The sequence below is a fragment of the Caretta caretta genome, chromosome 6 (assembly GCF_965140235.1).
Source record: "Caretta caretta isolate rCarCar2 chromosome 6, rCarCar1.hap1, whole genome shotgun sequence".
NCBI lineage: Eukaryota > Metazoa > Chordata > Testudines > Cheloniidae > Caretta > Caretta caretta.
The window spans coordinates 17,603,585-17,616,350 of NC_134211.1; the positions used below are offsets into that span (position 1 = coordinate 17,603,585).

At 51.1% G+C, this 12,766-nt stretch overlaps 1 protein-coding gene across 2 annotated transcripts in view; it reads left to right on the forward strand.

Annotated features, from left to right (window-relative positions):
- Positions 1-7,116: 7,116 nt before the first annotated feature.
- The window catches only part of SYT12 (synaptotagmin 12), a 60,096-nt gene continuing 54,446 nt past the window's right edge, over positions 7,117-12,766 (forward strand). For both annotated transcript variants that reach the window (XR_007357264.2, XM_048854558.2), the window contains exon 1: positions 7,117-7,244. The gene's annotated coding sequence lies outside the window, so the exon portion shown is untranslated. The remainder of the gene's footprint in view (positions 7,245-12,766) is intronic.

The window sequence follows — 12,766 nt, forward strand, 5'->3', positions numbered from 1 at the left end:
CTTTCTCTGTGGCCTTGGGGGAGTTCCTTAAGTTTTATGTACCTTGGTTTTTCCTCCTGCTAATCAGGGCTAGTGATGATAAAGTTCTTTGAGGGCCCTGGAGGGAAGATGACGTGTGCTGTAGCAGTGTGGTGGTGTTACAGAACTCTAAAATGTTACCAACACATAGCACTTCTCAGCTGAAAATTTTGCCCCCTTTCAGTGGGACAATGAGAGACCAATGGTCCATCTAGTACTAGTCCTGTATCCTGTCTCCAACAGTGGCCAGTGCTAGATGTATAAAACAGCCAGAATTCATTGATGCAACATGCTAAGTCCAGAGAAAGCATCTTTTTGTTGTTGTTCAACCGTATTGTTCTGGCTGAGCCTGGGGGTGGTTCACCATGGTCCAATGGTGTCGTAAGGGTCAGCTGTATTCCCCCACATAGGCCTGGGGCAAGGGGTGAGAGAAGTCCTGAGACAGAGCCAGACAAATGCAGAATCAAGCAAAAAGAGCTATTCACGAATGTTCTAGGGCTGTGGTCCTCAAACTTTTTTTTTCGCGGACCACTTGAAAATTGCTGAGGGTCTTGGCGAACCACTTAATGATCTTTCCAACTGTTGTTTGTACCATTAGCTAACTATTGTAAAGCGCTTTGGATAAAAGCACTATATAAAAAAACCCTTTAATAATAATGTTTTTTTGTTCTAGAAATAAAAGCACACAACTCATCTTTTAATATCAGGAGACTTACCTTTTCTAATGCAATGGATGTGCCTTCTCTCCCACCGAGCTGGGGCTGGGAAGGAGGGGGGTCTCCCCCACTGCGGCAGCCCCCGAGCTGGGGCTGGGAAGGAGGGGGATCTCTCCCCGGCAGCTGCAGCCCTAGAGCTGGGGAAAGTAGTCTCATTCTCTGGCTGCTGCAGCCCTGCATGTCCCAAATTCCCCCCACCCCCTCTTCTCACCCCACTGCCCCCTCCCACCTACTCCCTATTCCCCCCAAGGCCACCACCTGACATGTGCATCTTCTCCAGGGTCCAGGCACCTAATTAGTGGAGCCACGCCTGTGTGGTTCCACTAATTAGGTGGGTCGCCCTTCATTCTCTTCTGTGCCACCATCCAGGTGTGCACCTTAGAGGGAACTATCCGCGGACCACAGTTTGAGAAACTCTGTTCTAACGAATAAAACCTGCAGCTTCTTTTTGCTGGGACTTGCAGCCCCACTTCTGTGTAAACAAAGAGGGCCTAACACAAAGCCCACCCCCATCAATGGCAAGACTCCTCTTGGCTTCAGTGAGCTTTGGAGCAGACACCAAGGGAGTTTTTGTTCCCAAGAATACTCACACCAAGCAAAACCTTTGGGACTATGGATGTGGGTATATATTTATGAGAGGGAAGTGCCCCTGGGCCAGTCTTGAAATGCTCTTTATTTTCAGTGCAGTAGATTCATCCAATGATGACAAGCCCACTGTGAATGGATTGCAAACAGAAAAGGGCGCACTTCCTATTTCATGAAGCTCATCCAAGCAGGCATCCCAAACAATCCCATGTGACTAGGCTCAGGGCACAAAGAGCCAGCACTCAGTTGGCAGATAAACCCCAGTTTTTTCCCAGCCTTTTTGAAAAATGAACAAATTAGTAAAAATAAAATACAACTTCAAAAAATCCAGCCGCGGTGAGTACCATGGGAACAGGGAAAAGGACTCAGTGCTTCAGATTCACTGCAAAGAACGTGCCCAGCTCTAACCTAGAGGAGAGAGAGGGCTGGGTGTTCCCTGTGGGAGCAGTTTGCCACTGAACAGTGATGACAACATTGATAAGGCTGCCGCATTGTGCCTCTGAGTTAGCTCCATGCCAAGTCTGAATCTTGGATGTATAGAGCTTTAAGAGCCTTTGTTCTAATCAGGGTGTTTGTTTCCCCACATACTTTATCCAGGTTAGAAATCATTTCAATGCAGGTTTAAGACCCTATGAGTAAACTTTACAGGCCTTCCTTATCAGCAAGGAAACATTTAATTGGGTGAAATAATGGGCTTTGTGTAAGCAAGGGGATGGAAGTCTTGGGAATGTACTTCTTTATATGTTTTCAGTAGCAGTGGGGCAGAGCAGCAGTTTGGACCCAGATCTCGGAGGAGGGACAGTCCAGCCACTAATTTAGGGTTTGGGAGTCCTGGATTCAAGTCCCTGGGTGACCTTCGGTGAGTCACTACACAAAATGTGGAAACTAGTTAAATAGAAATTAAAAGAAACAGTCACAAGGGTAAAATGCCTGCAAATGACATGGAAACTATTTAAAACCACCATAATAGAAGCTCAAACTATATACATATCTATCCCAAATAAAGGGGGGAAAGGACCAAAAATGCCACCATGGCTAAACAGCAGATTAAAAGAGGCACTGAGAGGCAAAAAGGCATCCTTTAAAAATTGGAAGTTTCAAATCCTGCTCAGGAAAATAGAAAGGAGCATGAACTCTGGCAAGTCAAATGCAAAAGTATAAAAAAGGCCAAAAAAGAATTCGAAGAGCAGCTAGCAAAAGACACACAAGCTAACAGCAATTTTTTAAAGTACATCAGAAGCAGGAAACCTTCCACAAAATCACTGGGGTCACTGGATGATCAGGATGCTAAAGGAGCGCTCAAGGAAGACAAGGGTGTTGCAGAGAAGCTACATGAATTCTTTGTATTGGTCTTCACTGCAGAAGATGTGAGGGAGATTCCCTACTTGAGTCATTCTTTTTATGTGATAAATCTGAGGAACTGTCCCAGACTGAAGTGTCAGTAGAGGTGGTTTTGGAACAAATTGATAAATTAAACAGTAATAAGTCATCAGGACCAGACGGTATTCACCCCAGAGTTCTGAAGGAACTCAGATATGAAATTGCAGAACTACTAACTGTGGTATTCACCTGGTGGCTGAGCTTGGTGACTTTGTTCTGACCCACAACCATTTCAGATTTGGGGACAATTTATACCTTCAAGTCAGTGGGACTGCTATGGGTACCTGCATGGCCCCACAGTATGCCAAGATTTTTATGGCTGACTTAGGACAACGCTTCCTCAGCTCTCATCCCCTAGCGCCCCTCCTCTACTTGCGCTACATTGATGACATCTTCATCATACAGACCCACGGGAAGGATGCCCTTGAAGAATTCCACCTGGATTTCAACAATTTCCACCCCACCATCAACCTCAGCCTGGACCAGTCCACACAAGAGATCCACTTCCTGGACACTACAGTGCAAATAAGTGATGATCACATAAACATCACCCTATCCCGGAAACCTACTGACTGCTCTACTTACCTACATGCCTCTAGCTTCCATCCAGGACACATTACACTATCCATTGTCTACAGCCAAGCCCTAAGATACAACTGAATTTGCTCCAGTCCCTCGGACAGAGACAAACACCTTCAAGATCTTTATCAAGCATTCTTAAAACTACAATACCCATCTGGGAACATAAGGAAACAGATTGACAGAGCGAGACAGGTACCCAGAAATCACCTAGTACAGGACAGGCCCAACAAGGAAAATAACAGAACACCACTGGCCATCACATACAGCCCCCAGATAAAACCTCTCCAGCACATTATCAACAATCTACAACGTATCCTCACTCTCAGAGACCTTGGGACGCAGACCAGTCCTCGCTTACAGACAGCCCCCCATCCTGAAGAAAATACCAGCAACTACACACCACACCACAGAAACACTAGCCCAGGAACCAATCCCTGTAGCAAACCTCGTTGCCTACTCTGTCCCTATATCTCCTCCAGCGACACCATCAGAGGACCCAACCACATCAGCCACACCATCAAGGGCTCATTCACCTGCATGTCTACTAATGTGATATGTGCCAGCAATGCCCCTCTGCCATGTACATTGGCCAAACTGTCCCTACATAAAAGAATAAATGGACACAAACTGGACATAGAATCATAGAATATCAGGGTTGGAAGGGACCTCAGGAGGTCATCTAGTCCAACCCCCTGCTCAAAGCAGGACCAATCCCCAGTTTTTGCCCCAGTTCCCTAAATGGCCCCCTCAAGGATTGAACTCACAACCCTGGGTTTAGTAGGCCAATGCTCAAACCACTGAGCTATCCCTCCGCCCCAATCAGGAATGGTAACGTACAAAAGCCAGTAGGAGAACACGTCAATCTCCCTGGACATTCTATAACAGATTTGAAAGTAGCTATACTTGAACAAAAAAACTTCAGAAACAGACTTCAAAGAGAAACAGCAGAACTAAAATTCATTTGCAAATTTAACACCATTAATTTGGGCTTGAGTAGGGACTGGGAATGGCTGGCTCATTACAGAAGCAGCTTTGCCTCTCCTGGAATTGACACCTCTGCATCTATTGTTGGGAGTGGACTACATCCACCGTGATCGAATTCGCCTTGTCAGCACTGGTTCTCCACTTGTGAGGTAACTCCGTCTCTTCATGTGTCATTTATATAATGCCTGCATCTGTAATTTTCACTCCATGCATCTGAAGAAGTGGGTTTTTTACCCACGAAAGCTTATGCCCAAATAAATCTGTTAGTCTTTAAGGTGCCATCAGACTCCTTGTTGTTTTTGTGGATACAGACTAACACGGTCTGATATTTAACTGTGGTATGTAACCTAAGGCTTAAATCAGCCTCTGTACCAGATGACTGGAGCGTAGCTAATATAACACTGATTTTTTAAAAAGGGCTCTAGAGACGATCCTGGCAATTACAGGCCGGTAAATCTAACTTCAGTACCAGTGGGTGAATTGGTTGAAACTAGAGTTAAGAATGGATTTATCAGACACACAGGTGAACATGATATGTTGAGGAAGAGTCAACATGGCTTTTGTAAAGTGAAATCATCCCTCCCCAGTCTATTAGAATTCTTTGAGGGGATCAGCTAGCATGTGGACACTTTTGTATGTATAGTTGGTACTATGTTTTCCACTCTTCATTACTTCACACTTACCATGATGAAATTGACAAGGTCCCATACCAAAGGCTCTTAACCAAAGTAAGCAGTCATGAGATAAGAGGGAAAGTCCTCTCATGCATCAATAACTGGTTAAAAGATAGGAAACAAAGGGTAGGAATAAACGGTCAGTTTTCACAGTGCAGAGAGTAAGTAGTGGGTTTCACTAAGGATCTGTACTGGGACCAGTTCTGTTCAACATTAATAAATGAACTGAAAAAGGGGTAATCAGTGAGGTGGCAAAATTTGAAGACAATACAAAACTACTGGAGACAGTTAAGTCCAAAGCTGACTGTGAAGAGTTACAGAAGGATCTCGCTAAACTGGGTGACTTAGCAACAATATGGCAGATGACATTTCATTTTGGTAAGTGTGAAATAATGAACACTGGAAAACATAATCCCAAGTTATACATACAAAAGGATGAGGTTTAAATTAGCTGTTGCCACTGAAGAAAGATCTCTGAGTCATTGTGGATAGTTCTCTGAAAACATCTGCTTAATGTGCAATGGCAGTCAGAAAAGCTAACAACGTTAGGAACCATTAGGAAGGGGACAGATAACACAGAAAATATCATAATGCCACTCTGTAAATCCATGCTATGCCCACACCTTGAATAGTGCGTGCAGTGCTGGTCACCCCATATCAAAAAATATATATTAGCATTGGAAAGAGTACACAGAAGGGCAACCAAAGTGATTAGGGGTATAGAACAGCTTCTGTATGAGGTGAGGCTAAAAACACTGGGACTGCTCAGCATAAAAAAGAGACGACCAAGGGGAGATATGCTCGAGGTCTATAAACTAAGGACTGGTGATTTGAAATGAATAACGAAATATTGTTACCCCTTCACCTAACACAAGAATGAGGGGGTCACCCAATGAAATGAATATGGAGCAGGTTTAAAACAAAGATAAGGAAGTACTTCTTCACACAATGCACAGTCAACCTGTGGAACTCATTGCCAGGGGATGTTGTGAAGGCCAAAAGTATAACTGGATTCAACAAAGAATTAGATACGTTCATAGAGGATAGGTCTGCAGTGGCTATTAGCCAAGCTGGTCAGGGATGCAACACCTTGCTCTGGGTGTCCCTAAATCTCTGACTGACAAAGGTGACCGTGGGCAACAGGGAATGGATTCTGTTCTGTTCATTCCCTCGGAAGCATCTGGCACTGGCCTCAGGATATTGGGCTAGATGGAGGATTGGTCTGACCCAGCTTGGCTGTTCTTAGGATTTTTATTTTGACTTTATATTCCACAGATGGTGGTAAGGGCTGGAGGGCTTTGCCTGAGTAACAGTGTCCAGCCATTTGAGAGAGGCTGGAAAGTGACTGAGCCCAGACAATGGAGCTTCCCCTGGCTAGGCCAGTGGGGCTAACTTGGCTCAGATCACTAGTGACTGAAAGACTTTCTGCTCGCCAGCCTGCACCAGGGAGCTGCACCCTGGTGCTGGAGGGCTCCGCCCGGTTCCCAGTCAGTGTCTCCAGCTTACAAAGACCCAGCAGCACCATTTGGTGGCTGAGCATCTCAGCTGAAAAAGGCCAAGCCTTGAGTAAGCCAAGCCATGGAGGCTGAAGGATCTTGTCAGCCCCAGGCCTGACCCCTCCAGGGTAAGGGGAGCTGTGCTGGGGTGCGCAGCGTGGGAGGGAAGCCTGCCTTGGGTCACACCTGTTCTGTGACTTAAGAGTCCTTCATCTTCCAGGGCTGCCCGTGCAGCTCTGGGTCCACAGGTGGATTTATAGGGGTGAGGGAGCCATGCCCACGTCAGCTCCAGCCCCACCCGGCTTGGCAAAAGAGGCAGCGCAGGGGCTCCAATGCCCAGCCCCGCATGGAGTTTGGGGCACACGCGTGGATGCGGCCAGGGTGCCCCAGGCCGGGCTCGCAGCGGAGGGGGTGACTGCAGGGAAGGCGCGTGAGGCTCGCGCCGCCTCCCCTCCCCGGAGAGCCCCGGCGTGGGCGGGGGCGGTGCTGGGAGCCCGGCGGGCACGCGGGGGCGGGCCCCTGCAGGCCGGGAGGAGCGCGGGGCTGGCAGCGCCACACACGGAGCGGCGGCGGGCGAGGCTCGGCGGCGCGGCGCGCGTGTGTGGACGGAGCAGGGGGGCGCGGTGCCTGCTCAGCCCGGAGCCGAGCTCCCGGACGCTCGCAGCCCGCGCCTCTGGCAGGGGGCGGCGGCGGCGGGGGATGCCGCGGGGCTGGCGGCTGCCCAGGCCGCGGGGGGCGGCTCCGTGAGGCGCCCGAGCCCAGCCGCGGAGTTCGCAGGCGGTCCGCGCTGCACCGCAGTCCCGGGCGAGGTAAGCGGGCGGCCTCGGAGCAGCGCTGCAGGCGGGCTTCTCCCCGCGGCCAGGGGACCCCCCCACCTCCCGCCGGGTTTGCCGGCCCAGCGGGTGCCCGCTTCCCGGCTCTGGCTGGCTCGGTGCGTGGGGCTCGGCTGGGGCGGGCTCCCCGGGACGCCTCATGCAGGGAGGCGAGCGGGGCGGGGTGGAGCCCCCGAGCGTCCAGGGGCGAGCAGCCGGGGACGGTGCAAGGAGATGCGGCGGGAGAGCAGCTCCCGGGGACGGGGCGTGCAGCGAAGGGCTGGTGCAGCGCCCGGCCCCCCGCGCGCTGCCTGCACCGCGCCGAGGCAGGTGCAGTCCCTTGCCCAGCAGCCACTGGCTTTCCCTGCAGACCCAGGGCCGGGCGTGACTAACCAGAGCCCCCGCTTCTCGCGGCGGTTCAGGCTCCTGCGAAGTTTCAAGCTCCGGCCCGGGGCCCAAGGGCGGCATTTAGGCCGGGCTGCCACGCGGGGGCTCCCCTCCCAGCTGCCCACCCCAGCGCGGATCGGGGTGTGTGTGTGCTGGGGGACGGGGCTGCGGGTGCTGTGTGTCGGTGCACCCCCGAGGTAGCGGGGTGCTGGGTCTCTGGCGAGGAGGAGGAGCAGTGCTCGCTCCAGCGTGGCGCTCCCTGGTTGAACGCGATCAGGGGCTTAGATACTTGCCCTCACAGTTGGCACTGAGCTGCTTCTTCCCCGGCGGAGAGCCGGAGTGCTCCAGCTTCCTGTGGGAAGCCCCGGGGCCCGAGCTGGGACGTGTGAAATGCTGAATGGCCGGTGAATGACCACATCTGTGTGGGGGAATCCAGGGCCCCTGGTGGTGAGTGCTGTAGAGATGCTGCTAGGAGAGATTTCAGAGTAACAGCCGTGTTAGTCTGTATTCGCAAAAAGAAAAGGAGGACTTGTGGCACCATCGGATGAAGTGAGCTGTAGCTCACGAAAGCTCATGCTCAAATAAATTGGTTAGTTTCTAAGGTGCCACAAGTACTCCTTTTCTTTTTGCTAGGAGAGATGACTTTCTTCCCTATTCAGAAACATTTGAATATCTTAGGGGTTGTTCCTCAGTTGCCTGGAGTTGGGGACAAAGGTGGCTTCACACCACATTTATCCCCCTCCTCTGGGGCAGGTTCAGTCTGTCACAGTTTAGAGTAGCCTTGAGGCTGCAGGAAACTGCCTCTGGCTACAATGACCATCAAGGGGCTGGTTCACCAGCTGGGACAGCCACAAAGGAGGTGGAGATAAATCGGATCTACACTGCCAAGATTTCCCTGGTGCTGGGGCAATCTCCAGGAGGTCAGGTAAACCAACTTTATGCCCCTTGTAAGCTGCCAAAGCCTCATGAAGGGGCTGGATCAGGGCTGAGATTTGACCCTCTGAACGTGCTGTGTTTCAGTGTGTTCTAGATTAAGGGGGGTTTAGGTCCGTAACTAACACATGCTGCTAGAACTAGGCTGGGTCTTACACACAGACACGCGGAGGTCACGTTCTCTGCCTTTTACTGCCCCATCAACCTGCAGAAGCTGGGAAAAATGCAGGTCCATTTTTCAGAGACTTTCTAATGAAAGAGGCCAGCCTGCACCTTGGAATCTCTTGGGAATGGCTGCAAGCTCAGCAATTCACGGAGAAGGGCTGGCTGCACCTTTGTAAGAATTTCAGCCCTTGTGCACCTGTGAGAATCCCTCCGGCCTCCTCTTGAACCTGATTGGCTCTTGTGTCTCAGGGTTCCTTTTTTAAAGGAGGGAAAATCCTAAATCTTCCCAGATAAATTGTTCCACAGCTTCTCCTGTTAACTCCTCCACATTGCCCTCCCAGACATTGCTGCATTTAACTTCCTTGGTGGGATGCAAACACACCCAGAGGGCAAGGCCTGCTTTGCATGCATGGAACCCTGGGCACTGTGCAAGAGGGAACACTTGAAACCGCCATCTTGTTTGCGTGCATGTTGGAATGCAGATCTTGGTGTGAACCACTAAGGAAAACATGGGGGTCAGTTCTAGTGGCAGGTGTTTGCCTTAGGGAATTTGGGCAAGGAAACGCCATTTTGGCAGTGGGAAGTATCCCCTCGTTGCTCACAGTAGGGCTAGTGAGCTGGTTAACAGCTGGACTATCCTCAGGGGGTGCTTGCCTGTGCACTTCCAGCCAGTGCTTAATTTGTGCCAGGGCTTGCCAGGGCTCAGCCCCGGCACCTCTGGGGTTGCCACGTCACTTATGAAAGTAAAAAAAAAAAATTGCTTGAGCTCTGGCACCTCTTTCATTATAAATTAAGCACTGCTTCCGGCCATCAGTTTGATGCTCAGTGTCAAGGAGGGACAGCTGTGACATGAATCCTCCTCCAGGTCACTCCCCCTTCACAAAGCCCTTCCAGACTCGGGCACTTGCCATTCATCTACTCTGCCTCCTCCTCTTCCCCCTTCCGAATGCACGTCCGCCACGTTCGCTAGTTTCAGCGCATGGAGGTGCTAGCTGCCCCAGGCACTGGGGAAGTTTCACCCCACGTGTGTGCAGGTGGTTTCTGCTGGGGGGCGGGCCACCTTCAATCAGCAGCTGGGGCTTTGCACTGTGAGAACCCAGACCACAGAGGCAGTTGAATTGGTGTGTCCCCCACCATCCTGGCTACATCACTTCCCTGGCTTCAGTGGCCCCCACCCAATCCACACTGCGAGCACTTTGTGTAGCAAAGCTTCCCCACTCAGCAAACTCTCCGCAGCTGGTGCCTTGTGTGAGACTCAAGGCCTGTGTTATGCTACCATAAACCCATCAGAAAATCTAACGTGGGCTCCCCCCCCCCCCCCCCCCCGAGCCTGGCTTCTCTTTCCTAGTTGATCCTGCAGTGAAACCATAGTGCTGAGTTTCAGACAGAATTCGCTGTGTGGAAATGGGGCTGTGACTGCATTGCAGGGAAGGGAGCTGAGCTGGGAAGGAGAAACTTAAAGGGCTGAACTCGTATCAAAGAGGAGGATGGGAAGCAGTGACTTTGGCAGCTGCCCAGAGGGAATTCCTGTTATATAAGGGGGTGGTTGCCTAGTGATTATGGCAGGAGACTAGGATGTTAGGATACCTGGCTCTGACACTGATCCGCTGGGTGACTTGGGCAAGTCACTTGACTGGTGTATGCCTCAGTTTCCCCATAAGTGAAATGAGGATAGTGATGGGCCAGGCTGCAGGAAGACCTCCTCAAGGAATCATGTGGGAAGTATTTTCAGGACGGTGGTACACAAATATAGGGTACAGCCATGAAATACTTGCTAGCTTGCAGATACCCCATTATGGGGAGGTGCTCCTTTAGCCAATTCTGCTGCTTTCATTTGCGCTCTTGTCTTTTAACAGCAATTGAGGTATGGGATGAAATCGAGAGGGGAGAGCTGGTGAAAGCAGGTCTGTGCTGCAGGGAAAGCACCTGTATATAGAACATCATGTGAAGATCTGGAGTGTGGATCCCAGTCAGTGGCACTGAATGGGGGGGGTGAGCTGGGCAGCTGTTGGGACTATGAACGCAAGGTTGGGGTAGTGTCTGGGAGTTGAATGGCCTTCCCAGAATCGGAGGGTGGGGGCAGGTAATGGGGGGAGCATGCGGCGTTGATGGGGGGAGACGGATGGAAGGAGGAGGGAAGGGATGAGATTAAGTTATTGCTGATCTGTATCTGCAACCCATTGCAGGACCCTTTAAGGAGAGTGGATAGACAAGTGGTCCCCTCTCCTTCAGGCAGGAAGAACCCTCTTTACTGGGGTGAAGGGACGTACAGGTGAGAGTCTGGTTGCTTCCGGGTACCCCCTGCCTCTCACAGGGAGAGCAGGGGGGTTCTGTGTGGGAGCACTGCTCAGCCAGTCCAGGGAGCAGAATGAGGTGGGAGCTCCCCTCTGCTTTTAGCAGCTGTATATTCAAGCCCCGTGAGTCCTCAAATCCGGGCTGGAAATCTCCTGAGAAGAGGCTGTCTCATGAGATTCCCTCCAGTGCTTCCAGCTGGGGCAGAGCCCCCAGGAGCAGCCAGCCTTGGCTGTGGCATCTCAGCCCTACAGTCTCTGCCTGGAGCCTGAGAGCTTGCTGGCACGTGGGACTGAACCAGCATTTCTGAAAGCGGGATGCTCCTCAGGAAAGGTGCCATACCTCTTGTGGCTGAAGTTTCAGGTAGGACCTGAATGCCCCTGAATCAGCCAACCCCTGGCTCAGCGCCACCTGTCCTCTGGACTCCATAGGTGAGTTATTGCCTCTTGCATGCCAGGCAGTGAGGATGCCAGGTATTTCCAGAGATTTAGTAACATCACTGTTATATTACTGTGAGCTCTTTGGCACAGGGCCTCTCTCTCACTCTGTGTTTGTACAGCACAGTGGGGATATAATTTCAATACTAACAATCACTCTAAAGAAAATTGGTATCTCAGCTGCCTTTCTGGCTGTCCTGTGCTACTGAGGCAGTAACATAAGACTGTACAACACTTTCCAGAGCAACACTAAAAAGAGACTTCTCACTGAGAGTTCTTACCACTCAGTGTCCTTATCCAGTAGGTGTTTGGCTATTCCTGTAGAGAGCACTGGAACAGTGCTGCCCTCCCGGGTGGATCTCCGTGACTCGCTCTGATAGCATGACTTGGTGTGATACACCCAGAATGGCCGTGGTTTGCTCCGTTGAAATCCATACCTGGGGCACAGTGTGGGCACTATTCTGTTGCTCTGAAAGGCAGAGATTTCAGGTATGTGCTGTTCTGGGCAAAGTCGCCTGCAAGTAGTCTTGTTTCTTTGAAAATTTGGGAGCGAATTTAGGGCATATGAAAGGAATGGGTGAGTAGTGCTGGGCATGGGGTGCACCACCCAGCTCTGCCAATGCATTTCTGTCCTGACTTACAGTCCCCTTGCTAGTCCAGCCCATGGTCTCACACCCTGCCCTGTTGCTGCACCTCGCTTCTGGCCCATGACACTCCCTCCTGTTCCGTTCCAAGGCTTTGTAACAATGCCGTCCTCTCAGAGGTCATTGTCATCAGCTGGGCTAGAATCTAGACCCTCCGGCTCCAAAAGCCCAGGCCCCCACCACCTCAGCTAAAGGAGAATCCCAGTTAGGAACAGAAATATTAAGGCTTTTACAGTCTTCATTGGCTGCAGCCATTAGAGGGTTGCAGAAGTACCAGAGCTGGCTGGAACTTGGGAGTTTTGGCTCACAAGGGGTTGTGGAAGCTGGATTGATTAGGTTAGATTTGCATGGGTTCCCACCCTGGGTGTGGCTTTGGATGTTTCAGGTTCCAAACCAATAAGCCACTGAGTTTTGCCTGGTTTCGTTCAGAAGGTTCTGATCAAGCAGACTGGGTCAGGTCGGACGTTCTCCGCTGGGGGAGCGAAAGCTGTCACTGGTGCCAAAGCAGAGTCGCCCTGTGAGGCCTCTGACAATGGGCCTTCCCAGCAGCAAGTGCTCAGAGGGGAAGGATTCTGAAGTGGGCTGTTCTTTCATAGTTTCTTCTCCAACTCTAAATTTCCTTCAGTTCTGCTGTTACATTGCACCTCAGCCTGGCCTCATC